This window comes from Chiloscyllium plagiosum, unplaced genomic scaffold, assembly GCF_037043375.1.
Source record: "Chiloscyllium plagiosum isolate Xiang-an unplaced genomic scaffold, Cpla_swu_hap1 HiC_scaffold_36, whole genome shotgun sequence".
Lineage (NCBI taxonomy): Eukaryota > Metazoa > Chordata > Chondrichthyes > Orectolobiformes > Hemiscylliidae > Chiloscyllium > Chiloscyllium plagiosum.
In genome coordinates, this window is record NW_028270174.1 from 7172196 (window position 1) to 7184778 (window position 12583).

Here is a 12583-nt window from a genome sequence, read left to right on the forward strand (position 1 = left end):
GAGGTACACCCACCATGCCACCAATACAGTGCACGTTCGATTATCACCATGAATACAACTCACAAGCCGTAACTGATGTACCACGGGAAATGAGTAACTGGTAGCGGAGAAAGGTCTATAGCGGGCAGCTAAAAGTAAAAGGCAAAGTCGCCCTAGTTCTCATGGAAAATATCGTCGTCTGCATGACCAACACGAGACTCTCTAAGCAGGTGCCCTACTCTCAGCTCCGAAACGGCAGGCGAGCCCCAGGTGGGACAGCGGAAGTGCTTCAGGGATACCCACAAGGCCTCAGTGGGGAAGTGCGGCATTCCAAATGACACCTGGGAACCACCAGCCCATACCATCCAAAGTGAGGGAGGAGCATCCGGGAAGGCATCGAGCACCTTGAGACTTGGGAAAAACTGGAAGCCCAGGGGGTGTGGGGGGACAGGGAAAGGAGCACGCTGCCACACCCACACCCTACCCACCCCCTTCCCGTGACCACCACTTGCCCCAAGTGTAACAGAGCCCGCGTTAGCTGCATCGGTCTGTACAGCCACCTACAGACTCACCCTGACAGTGGAAGAGAGTCATCCTCGTCTGAGGAACCACCGATGATAGTCACTGGAAATATGGCTGCTTGCTGATTAGAGAGAGATGACTGGTGATGACTTAACCCAAGGGTCACCTTGCCTTGGGCAAGGAGAGTGCCTCATTATAATCTCAACCAAAGCAGAATTGAACCCTCACTGTTAGCATTATAGCGCTACTACAAACCAGCCGTCTAGTCAACCGAGTTAATGCACAGTCAAATCCCTTTTCAATCCCTAACTCTGTGACCATCTCCAGCCCTACACCACTCCAAGAATTCTGGGGGCTCCTTCAATTTTGGGGCCTATTGTATCTGGGATTTGAATTCCTCTACCATTGGTGACCATTCTTTGAGTTACCTGGGTCCTAATCATGGGGATTACCTCCCCACCTCTCTACCTCTGTCTGCTTTTCCTTTTAAGACTTTGTTCATTTGTCTGAATATCACTTTGCAGAACTTGGCTTTCAACTTTTTTTTGCTTATGAGGTGTTTTTTATTGGGGAAAAAAAACAGAATTTCTTTTATTTGCTGAATACTAATCCGGTCGCCTTCTAATCCCCTGAACTTCAGTTAATTAATCCGACACTTAGTCTGCAGCAGGGGACCCTCCCAGGAAAAGTGCAGCATTGTTTGTTTCTTTCCCCAAGCACATGAGGGGTTTGGGCTGAGGCGCTACGTAAATCCAGATTGTTGTTGTGACAGGCCATGATGTGTTCCTGTCATCACAAGCACACGTCTCGGTCAGAAAGCGGGCCGGATGTTTTGGAGTGGTAGTCGCCAAAACCAAGCTGTTGTTGGGAAAGCTGTTGTGGTGATTCTATTTTTCTTCTCATCTCTCTCTCTCTCTCTCTCTCTGTTGAACTGCTGGTGGCGGTTCCTCTTGCTGTGCATCCACAAGGGGATTACAAACAGCTGGAAGGAGTTTTGTTATTCTTTCCCTCTCGCGTCTGTGAGAAACTTCATCAGGAAGTCCAGTTGGGATGAGTAATGTGACAGTGGTGAGCCCTGACAGCATGCCATACAGTGGGAACAGGTGTTTGGCGATGTTACTGAGCCTGGTCAGTGTAACGTGAGGGGACAAAGCAGAGACACACTGGGACCTTTCACTTTCAGTCCTGCCGTTCATGTTGATGCTGCCAGTAGCCAGAATACAGGCTCAGCATGGAAACGTTTCGGGCTGAGGGGGTTGATGGTGGAGGTTGAGAGAGAGAGAGAGAGGGAAACAGAGATCTTTGGATTTCACTCCAGTCTCTTGGATCATGGCCAGAGGGGGAAGTCAATTACTATACCCTCTGCCACAGCTCCACTCCTCCCTTTGCTCCACCTCACCCTCCTCCCCATCTCCTGGGGGGGTCCTTGGCCCCAGGATCTGCTCACTAACCTGCTCTCCTGAGAAGGTGCTGTCTTGAAGCAGGTGAGGATATCATAGAGCCATGGAACATAGAACAGTACAGCACAGGAACAGGTCCTTCGGCCGACAATGTTGTACCAAACATGACAACAAATGAAACACATCCCTTCTGCCTGCCTTTGGTCCATATCCCCTCCATTCCTTGCATATTCATGCGTTTATCTAAAAGTCCCTTAAACACCCCAATAGTATCTCCCTGTCCTCCTCCTGATGCGGCCTGGCCTGCTATGTTCTGCCAGCTTCCTGCCTGTCTACTTTGGATTCCAGTATCTGCAGTTTTTTTGTCTCCACCACCATCCTCGGCAGCCATGTTCCAGACTCCTACCACTCTCTCTGTGTAAAAAACTTACTCCTCATATCTCCTTTGAACTTGCCCCCTCCAACAAAGAACAAAGAAAATTTCCAGCCCAGGATCAGGTCCTTCGGCCCTCCAAACCATATCTGATCTAAATCCACTGTCTAAACCTGTCGCCCAATTCCTAAGCATCTGTATCCCTCTGCTCCCCACCTACTCATGCATCTGTCCAGATGCACCTTAAATGAATCTACCATGCCTGCCTCAACCACCTCTGCTGGCAATACGTTCCAGGCACCTACCACCCTCTGTGTAAAGTACTTTCCACGTATATCCCCCTTTAACCTTTCTCCTCTCACCTTGAACGCGTGACCTCTCGTTATTGAACCCCTCACCCTGGGAGAAAGCGTATCTCTATCCACCCTGTCTATACCCTTCATGAATTTGTAGACTTCAATCAGGTCCCCCCTCAATCTCCTTTTTTCTAATGAAAACAATCCTAACCTACTCAACCTCTCTTCATAGCTAGCACCTTCCATACCAGGCAACATCCTCATAAAATTTCTCTGCACTCTCTCCAAAGCATCCACATCTTTTTGGTAATGTGGTGACCAGAACTGTACACAGTATTCTAAATGCAGCCGAACCAAAGTCTTGTACAATTTTAACATGACCTGCCAGCTCTTATATTCAATACCCTGTCCAATGATGGCAAGCATACCATGTGCCTTTTTGACCACTCTATCCACCTGTGCAGCCACCTTCAGAGTACAATGGACCTGTACTCCCAGATCTCTCTGCTCATCAACTTTTCCCAAGACTCTTCTGTTTACAATATAGTTTGTTTAGAATTAGACCTTCCAAAATGCATCACCTCACACTTTGTGGGTGGCACAGTGGTTAGCACTGCTGCCTCACAGCGCCAGAGACCCGGGTTCAATTCCCGCCTCAGGCGACTGACTGTGTGGAGTTTGCACGTTCTCCCCGTGTCTGCGTGGGTTTCCTCCGGGTGCTCCGGTTTCCTCCCACAGTCCAAAGATGTGCAGGTCAGGTGAATTGGCCGTACTAAATTGCCTGTAGTGTTAGGTAAGGGGTAAATGTAGGGGTATGGGTGGGTTTCGCTTCGGCGGGTCGGTGTGGACTTGTTGGGCCGAAGGGCCTGTTTCCACACTGTAATCTAAGCTAAATCTAATCTAACCTTTCCCGGATAGAACTCGGATTGAATTAACCTTAAATGTATGCCCCCTGGTATTGGACATTTTCAATCTGGGAAAAAGGGTTCTGACTGTCAATCCTATCTATGCATCTCATAATTTTATAGATTTCTGTCAAGTCTCCCCTCAGCCTCTGCTGCTCAAGAGAAAACAACCCAAGTTTTTCTAGCCTCTCCTTGTAGCTCATACTCTCTAATCCAGGCTGCATCCTGGTAAACTTCTTCTGCACTCTCTCCAAAGCCTCCACATCCTTCCTGTAATGTGGTGACCAGAAGTGAACACAATAAATCCCTACAAGTGTGGGAGCAAGCCATTCAGCCCACTGAGTCAACACCGACCTCTGAAGAGGATCCCACCCATACCCACCCTCCACCTTATAACCCTACATTTCCCACTTAGCTTGCACTTCTGTGGACTGTGGGAGGAAGCCCGTGCAGACACAGGGAGAATAAGAAACTCCACACAATAACCCGAGGCTGGAATCGAACCCAGGCCGATCTGGTGTTGTGAGGCAGCAGTGTTAACTGCTAAGCCACCATGCAGTCATGGAGTTTTTAACAGCAGGGATGAGGTCATTCAGCCCATCATGTCTGTGCCAGTCATCAAACATCCATCTATTCTAAACCATTCTCCAACACTTAGCCCATAACTATGGCGTTTCAAGTGCTCGTCTAAATAGTTATTAAACATCTCGATCTCCAAATACCCAACACCCCTCCAAGTGAACATTTTATTTTTCTCAAATCCTCTCTATGCCTTCTGCTCCTTACCTAAAAACTGTGCCACCTAGTTATTGATGCCTGTCTACTCAGTCTATACTCAATCAGACCATGCCTCAGCTTTCTCTGAGCTAACGAAAACAACCTATCTAGTATCTCTTCATGTTTGAAATGCTCCAGCCCAGGCAGCATCCTGGTAAAACAAAAACAGAAATTGCTGGCAAAACTCAGCAAGTCTGACAACATCTCGAGGCAGAAAGCAGAGTTTCAAGTTTCAAGTCTTCATCAGAACTGACAGCAGCTGGGAAAACTGGTATTTATGTTGAAGATGAGGTTGAGGGGAAGGGAGGGGTGAGTGGATAGGTGGAGATGGAGCCCACATCTTGGAAAATCTCTTCTGTACTCTCTCAAGTGCAAAAACATCCTTCCTACAGTGTGACGACCAGCTGTGGCCTAACCAATATTCCCTACAACATCCATAACCTCCCTATAATTATATTCAACAGAGGCTATGTGGTGTTATCCAGAGCGCACAGGCTGAGTGGAGTAAGAACAGAAATCTGATTTATTTATTGATGGGGAATGTGCTGCCTGAAAAGGTGATGGAAGCAGATTCAGTCGCCACTTTCAATTGGGTGGGATGCTCCTCGGAGGGTAGGTGTGGGCTTGTTGGGCTGAATGGCTTGTTTCCACACTCAAAACGTGTGGTGCTGGAAAAGCACAGCCAGTCAGGCAGCATCCGAGGAGCAGGAGAGTCGACGTTTCAAGCATAAGCTCTTCATCATTCCGACTTCTGCAGTCCTCACTTTCTCCCTGTTTTCAGACTGTAAGGGATTCTATGAAATGGACAGATACTGGAAAAGCTAATAAGTTGAAGGGCTGTGAAGAACATCTGAGGAATTTTCGCTGGGATATTCCTGCTTGTTTGTGAAACTCATGCTCTTGTTAGATCCCCCAGCTTGCTCTGCATCAATAACGTACCTCTTGTGGCACAGGGCCAGGAACAGTCCCAGGTTTAATCCCAGTGGCAGCCTGTTTTCATCTCTGCAACATTGCACTGTGGGGCGGCACGGTAGCTCAGTCATTAGCACTGCTGCCTTTGAAGCACCAGAGAGCCGGGTTCAATTCCAGTCTCAGGCAACTGTCTGTGTGGAGTTTGAGCGTTCTCCCCGACTCCATGTGGGTTTCCTCCCACAATCCAAAGATGTGCAGGTTAGATGAATTGGCCCTGCTAAATTGCCCATGGTTTTCAGGAACGTGTAAGTTAGATGCATTAGTCAGGGGTAAATGTAGAGTAATAGGAAATGGGTTTGGGTGGGATATTCTTCGGAGGGTTGGTTGTGGACTCGTTGGGCCGAAGGTCTTGTTTCCATACTGTAGGGATTCAATGATACCCTTCACCATCCCTGAGTCACCCCATGATGTAGAAAAAACCCCTTTCATATCTACATTACCTCGAGACTAGTCTAAACCAAGTGTCTTGACGAGTCTCTCATCTGCCTCTCTATGGCCTGTGCCCTAATCTGCACCAAGTCCTGTTCACATATTACCCCTGGTGTCCAATGAAGTACATTGTCTCCCAATGCAGAAAAACCTCACCATTTAAATTCTCATCTTTGTTTTCAAGTCCCTTCCTGGCCTCTCAAGCACAGTAATCCAAGCCCTACAACTCATTGAGAGTTTCTGAAAATTTTGATCCCTTGCTCCTTCCATTATCCCACCATTGCCAGACAGACTTTCAGCTCCCTAAACTCTGGAAATGGACTCCCTGAACCTCTCGGCCTCACTTGCTCCTCCTTAAAGATGCATCTTAAAACAATCTCATTGATTGAGCTTTTGGTCACCCAACTTAAAATGTTCCTTGGTGGCAAATATTGTTTTTCAGTGCTGCAGTGAAGTACCCGAGGTGGATTTACAATATTAAAGGCAATCACTAAGTGTAAGTTGCTGTTGGCAGTGAGTTATCTGAGATCAATTCCATATAGGGAGAGAATATGAAGGTTTTTAACAAATCACCTTGATCAGAATTGACAAAGCAGAGCCAAGACTCTGCTGAGAAGTCTGTGTGTAGGCGTTGAGTAAGATCAGTGTGATGTTACTTCAGTGTTATACAGCTTGCCAAGACTCAAGTACCAGGGTTCAGATGCAAAGAGCTGCAGCTTTCACAGGGCAAGGAGGACTACATGTGGGAAGCAAACCCTGCCAACATTCACAACCTTCTACAAGAGGCACCAGAGAAGGACCAGATATTAGATCGAGGAGAGAACAGGAATCAGAGAAACAGCTTCCAGAACATTCCTCGCTATCTGGTTGGGAATTTGGCACACCTTCAATCTTCTGCCCCCAGGCAAGTTGAGATAAATCTTCAAGATTTTTCACTCCACTGAGATGTGACAATCTAATTTATCACCAACAAGATATTAAGGGGAACTGATAGGGTAAATATTTGCAAGGCTATTTTCATGGTTTGGGATATTTAGCTTAAAAGTTGGAGGCAGACTTATCAGGAGTGAAACCAAGAACTTCTTCTATCTCCAAAAAAATTTGAAACTCTCTTCAATAAAGAGCAGTTAATCAATTGTTATTTTTAATTCTGAGACTGATACTCATGGATTTCCCCTCCACTGTTGCTGAGTCAAATCCTGGAATTCCTGTCCTCACAACACAATGGCTATACTCACAGCCCCATGACTGCAGCGGTTCAAGAAGGCAGCTCACCACCACCATCTCAAGGGCAACCTAGGGGTGGGCATGAAGTGTTGTCACAGCCAGCAACGCCTGAATCCAATGAACAAACAAAACAAAAGGTGTACCCTTATCATCTGTCGGCATTAAGGGAAAAGGGGTACAAATTTGGGGGCTTATATGGAGGAAAGTTACAGATCAACCATGATTGCATTAGATAGCAGAACAGACTTGTGGGGCTGAATGGCCTCTTCCTTTTTTCTTGTGTTTTTATCCAACACAGAATGACCCACAGAGTTCAGTAAGAAGGAGGTCAATCAGCTGATTTATAGCCATGTCAGCGAGAGCAACCCAGAATTGATTCCTTTGCCTCCCCACAGCCTTGTACGTTCCTTGGCTTCAACCTTTGAACCACACCTTTGCACCAATGAGGGCTTTGTTTTTAAACTTATCGACTCTCCAGGATTGTCTCAAAGTTTCCAGAAATTTAAAATTAATCTCCTGCACATTACAATGACCAAAACCCAGGAGAACATTCACAGCGACAATAAGAAATTCAACTTCTTTGACACTTTTTTTTTTCATTAGATAAGGAGTTGGATAGAGCTCTCAAAGATAGTGGAATCAAGGGTTATGGAGATAAGGCAGGAACAGGATACTAATTAGGAATGATCAGCCATGATCATATTGAATGGCGGTGCAGGCTCGAAGGGCTGAATGGCCTACTCCTGCACCTATTGTCTATTGTCTATTGAGTTTGAGGTGAAACATCTATTGTTTTAGAAGGCTCAATCAAGATCAACAACAACCTTGCATTGCAATTACAGACCAGTCAGTCTCACGTCTGTCGTCTGCAAAGTGTTAGAAAGGATTCTGAGGGATAGGATTTATGACCATCTGGAAGAGCATGGCTTGATTAAATGCAGTCAACACAGCTTTGTGAGGGGCAGGTCGTGCCTCACAAACCTTATCCAGTTCTTTGAGGATATGACTAGAAAAGTTGATGAGGGTCGAGCTGTGGATGTGGTGCATATGGACTTCAGCAAGGCATTTGATAAGGTTTCCCATGGTAGGCTCATTCAGAAGGTCAGGAGGAATGGGATACAGGGGAACTTAGCTGTCTGGATACAGAATTGGCTGGCCAACAGAAGACAGTGAGTGGTAGTAGAAGGAAAATATTCTGCCTGGAAGTCAGTGGTGAGTGGTTGTCCACAGCGCTCTGTCCTTGGGCCTCTACTGTTTGTAATTTTTATTAATGACTTAGATGAAGGGAATTGAAGGATGGGTCAGCAAGTTTGCAGACAAAACAAAGGTTGGCGCTGTTGTTGACAATATAGAGGGCTGTTGTAGGCTGCAGCGGGACATTGACAGGATGCAGAGATGGGCTGAGAGGTGGCAGATGGAGCTCAACGTGGATAAATGCGAGGTGATGCATTTTGGAAGGTCGAATTTGAAAGCTGAGTATAGGATTAAGGATAGGATTCTTGGCAGTGTGGAGGAACAGAGGGATCTTGGGGTACAGGTACATAGATCCCTTAAAATGGCTACCCAAGTGGACAGGGTTGTTAAGAAAGCATATGGTGTTTTGGCTCTCATTAACAGGGGGATTGAATTTAAGAGTCGTGAGATCTTGTTGCAGCTCTGTAAAACTTTGGTTAGACCGCACTTGGAATACTGCATCCAGTTCTGGTCGCCCTATTATAGGATGCTTTGGAGAGGGTTCAGAGGAGGTTTAGCAGGATGCTGCCTGGACTGGAGGGCTTATCTTACAAAGAGAGGTTGACTGAGCTCGGACTTTTTTTATTGGAGAAAAGGAGGAGGAGAGGGGACCTAATTGAGGTATACAAGATAATGAGAGGCATAGATAGAGTCGATAGCCAGAGACTATTTCCCAGTCAGAAATGGCTAACATGAGGGGTCATAGTTTTAAGCTGGTTGGAGGAAAGTATAGAGGGGATGTCAGAGGCGGGCTCTTTACAGAGAGTTGTGAGAGCTTGGAATGCGTTGCCAGCAGCAGTTGTGGAGGCAGGGTCATTGGGGACATTTAAGAGACTACTGGACATGCATATGGTCACAGAAATTTGAGGGTGCATACATGAGGATCAATGGTTGACACAACATCGTGGGCTGAAGGGCCTGTTCTGTGCTGTACTGTTCTATGTTCCAAGTTCTATGTTTCTGTAGCATCTTTAACATTGACAGTGGTCCAAAATGCTTCAGAGGAGTGTTATCAAACAAAACTTAACACAGAACAGGTTTGTGAAAGTACCTCCATCATGTAGTCTGCAGCAGTCTGAGCTGAGTTCTGAGGAAGGGCTACCGGACGCGAAACATTAACTCTGATTTCGCTTCATAGATTCTGCCAGACCTGCTGAGCTTTTCCAGCAACTTCTGATTTACGGTATCCGCAGTTTTTTTTGGTTTTGTTTTAATCTGAGAAAAACATTCACCAATAACAATTCCTTTAGAGCAATCGTAGATGGATAATTAATGCTGGTCTTGTCAGTAATGACCACAACCTAATTCAAATTTTAAGCTGTGGAAGACTCTAGTGAAGCTGAAAGAACAAATGTTTATGCCATTTTATCTGGAGTCTCTGGCAGCTGGGTTTACCGAATTAAAAAAGATTTGCTACATAATTAATGTAGAATTTACACCACAGAAGCAGACCAATTAGCCTAACTGTTCGAACTGCACAAGCTTCAATATGTCCACCTCTAACTCTCACCCTCATGCACTTATCTCACTTCCCCTTAATAGTAAAAAGGTAAGATCACCATAGTTTTCCCAGACCATGGGGCTACTGTCTCATTACAGTGAAATGACTGGTGGTGGGCTAACCTCAGGTGCGAGGAGAGATTGAGAAGGAGAATTATTTCATGGCAACTTCAGCGAGTGTAAGAACTGAGCCCACACTCATGCCATTATGCTGTGTTACAACCCAGCTGTCCATCAACTGAGCTAACTGACCCACAAAAATCCCATCCCCCTCAAATCACTCTGTGTGGTACTGAATTCCTGTCTAAGTAAAGAAGTTTCCTTCGATTAGATTTGTACCTAATATTATGTTGTTCACTCCTCCTCTCAATTCTACAACAAAATAAAACATTATTTACAAATACATATTTACTACTCCCATCGGTTATCTATATTTGCCTAGATCAAGAAACAAGTGCTGGATTAGTGGTGCTGGAAGAGCACAGCAGTTCAGGCAGCATCCAAGGAGCTTCGAAATCGACGTTTCGGGCAAAAGCCCTTCTTCAGGAACAAGTGCATTAACTTTATATCCTATGTCTGATGCTGCAATCATATTATAGCAAGTTATGTTGAAATATTTTCTTTATTTCACATTGGCACCAACGACATAGGTAGGAGAGGGCTGAGGATGTTAGGCAGGCTTTCAGGGAGCTACGTTGGAAGCTCAGAGTTAGAACAAACAGCTTTGTTGTCTCTGGTTTGTTACCTGTGCCACGTGATAGAGAGTCGAGGAATAGGGAGAGAGAACAGTTAAATGCATGGCTACAGGGATGGTGCAGGAGGGAGGGATTCCGGTATCTGGATAACTGGGGGCCTTTCTGGGGAAGGTGGGACCTCTATAAACAGGATGGTCTACACCTGAACCTGAGGGGCACCAGTATCCTTGGCGGGAGGTTTGCTAGTGCTCTTGGGGGGGGTTTAAACTAACTCTGCAGGGGCATGGGAACCTAGACTGTAGCTTTAGGGTGCAGGACCTGGAGTGTAGGGAGGTTAGGAACATGGCATCAATCTCAAAGGAGGGTGCCTGTAAACAGGAAAGTGTCTTGAAGTGTGTATACTTCAATGCAAGAAGTATACGAAATAAGGTAGGTGAATGTGCAGCGTGGGTTGGTACCTGGGATTTCGATGTTGTGGCTATTACGAAGACATGGGTAGAACAGGGACAGGATTGGCTGTTGCAGGTTCCAGGGTTTAAATGTTTTAGTAGGGTCAGAAGTGGGGGCAAAAGAGGGGGAGGTGTGGCACTGCTTGTCAAAGATAGTATTACAGCAGTGGAAAGGACGATGGATGAAGACTCGTCATCTGAGGTAGTTTGGGCTAAGGTTAGGAATAGGAAAGGTGAGGTCACCCTGTTAGGAGTTTTCTACAGGCCTCCTAATAGTCTTAGAGACGTAGAAGAAAGGATTGCGAGGATGATTCAGGAGAAGAGTGAAAGTAATAGGGTGGTTGTTATGGGGGACTTTAACTTTCCAGATATTGACTGGGAAAGCTATAGCTCGAGTTCGTTAAATGGGTCGGTGTTTGTCCAATGTGTGCAGGAGGGTTTCCTGACACAATATGTAAACAGGCCAACAAGAGGTGAGGCCATACTGGATTTGGTTCTGGGTAACGAACCAGGCCAGGTGTTAGAATTGGAAGTAGGTGAGCACTTTGAGGACAGTGACCACAATTCGGTGACTTTTACTCTAGTGATGGAGAGGGATAAGTGTGCACTACAGGGCAAGAGTTATAGCTGGGGGCAGGGAAATTATGATGCGGTGAGGCACGACTTAGGATGCGTGGCTTGGAAAAGTAGGCTTCAAGGGAAGGGCGCAACTGATATGTGGAGCTTGTTCAAGGAGAAACTATTGAGTGTCCTTGATAAGTATGTACCTGTCAGGCAGGGAGGAAAGGGTCATGTGAGGAAGCCGTGGTTTAATAAGGAATTGGAATCCCTTGTTAAAGGGAAGAGGGCAGCCTATGTAAAGACGAGACGTGAAGGTTCAATTGGGGCGATTGAGAGTTATAAGGTAGCCAGGAAGGATCTGAAGAGAGAGCTAAGAGCAGCAAGGAGGGGACATGAAAGGTCCTTAGTTGGTAGGATTAGGGAAAACCCAAAGGCTTTCTATAGGTATGTCAGGAATAAAAGAATGACTAGGGTAGGAATAGGTCCAGTCAAGGATAGTAGTGGGAAGTTGCGTGTGGAGGCTGAAGAGATTGGGGAGACACTGAATGAATACTTTTCGTCAGTATTCACTCAGGAACAGGACATTGTTGCCGATGTGAATTCTGAGTCACAATTAATTAGAATGGACGGCTTTGAGGTATGTAGGGAAGAGGTGTTGGAAATTCTGGAAAGGGTGAAAATAGATAAGTCCCCTGGGCCTGATGGCATTTACCCTAGGATTCTCTGGGAAGCAAGGGAGGAGATTGCAGAGCCATTGGCCTTGATTTTTATGTCCTCGTTGTCTACAGGAATAGTGCCAGAAGACTGGAGGATAGCAAATGTGGTTCCCTTGTTCAAGATGGGGAGTAGGGATAACCTCAGTAACTATAGACCGGTGAGTCTCACTTCTGTTGTGGGCAAAGTCTTAGAGAGAATTGTAAGGGATAGGATTTATGAACATCTGGATAGGAATAATGTGATCAAGGATAGTGAGCATGATTTTGTGAAGGGCAGGTCGTGCCTCACAAACCTTATTGAATTATTTGAGAAGGTGACTAAGGAGGTGGATGAGGGTAAAGCGGTAGATGTGGTATATATGGATTTTTGTAAGGCGTTTGATAAGGTTCCCCATGGTAGGCTACTGCAAAAAATACGGAGGTATGGCATTGAGGGTGAGTTGGAGGTTTGGATTAGGAATTGGCTGGCTGGAAGAAGACAGAGGGTAGTAGTTGATGGTAAAGGTTCATCTTGGAGTGCAGTTACTAGTGGTGTTCCGCTTTGGGACC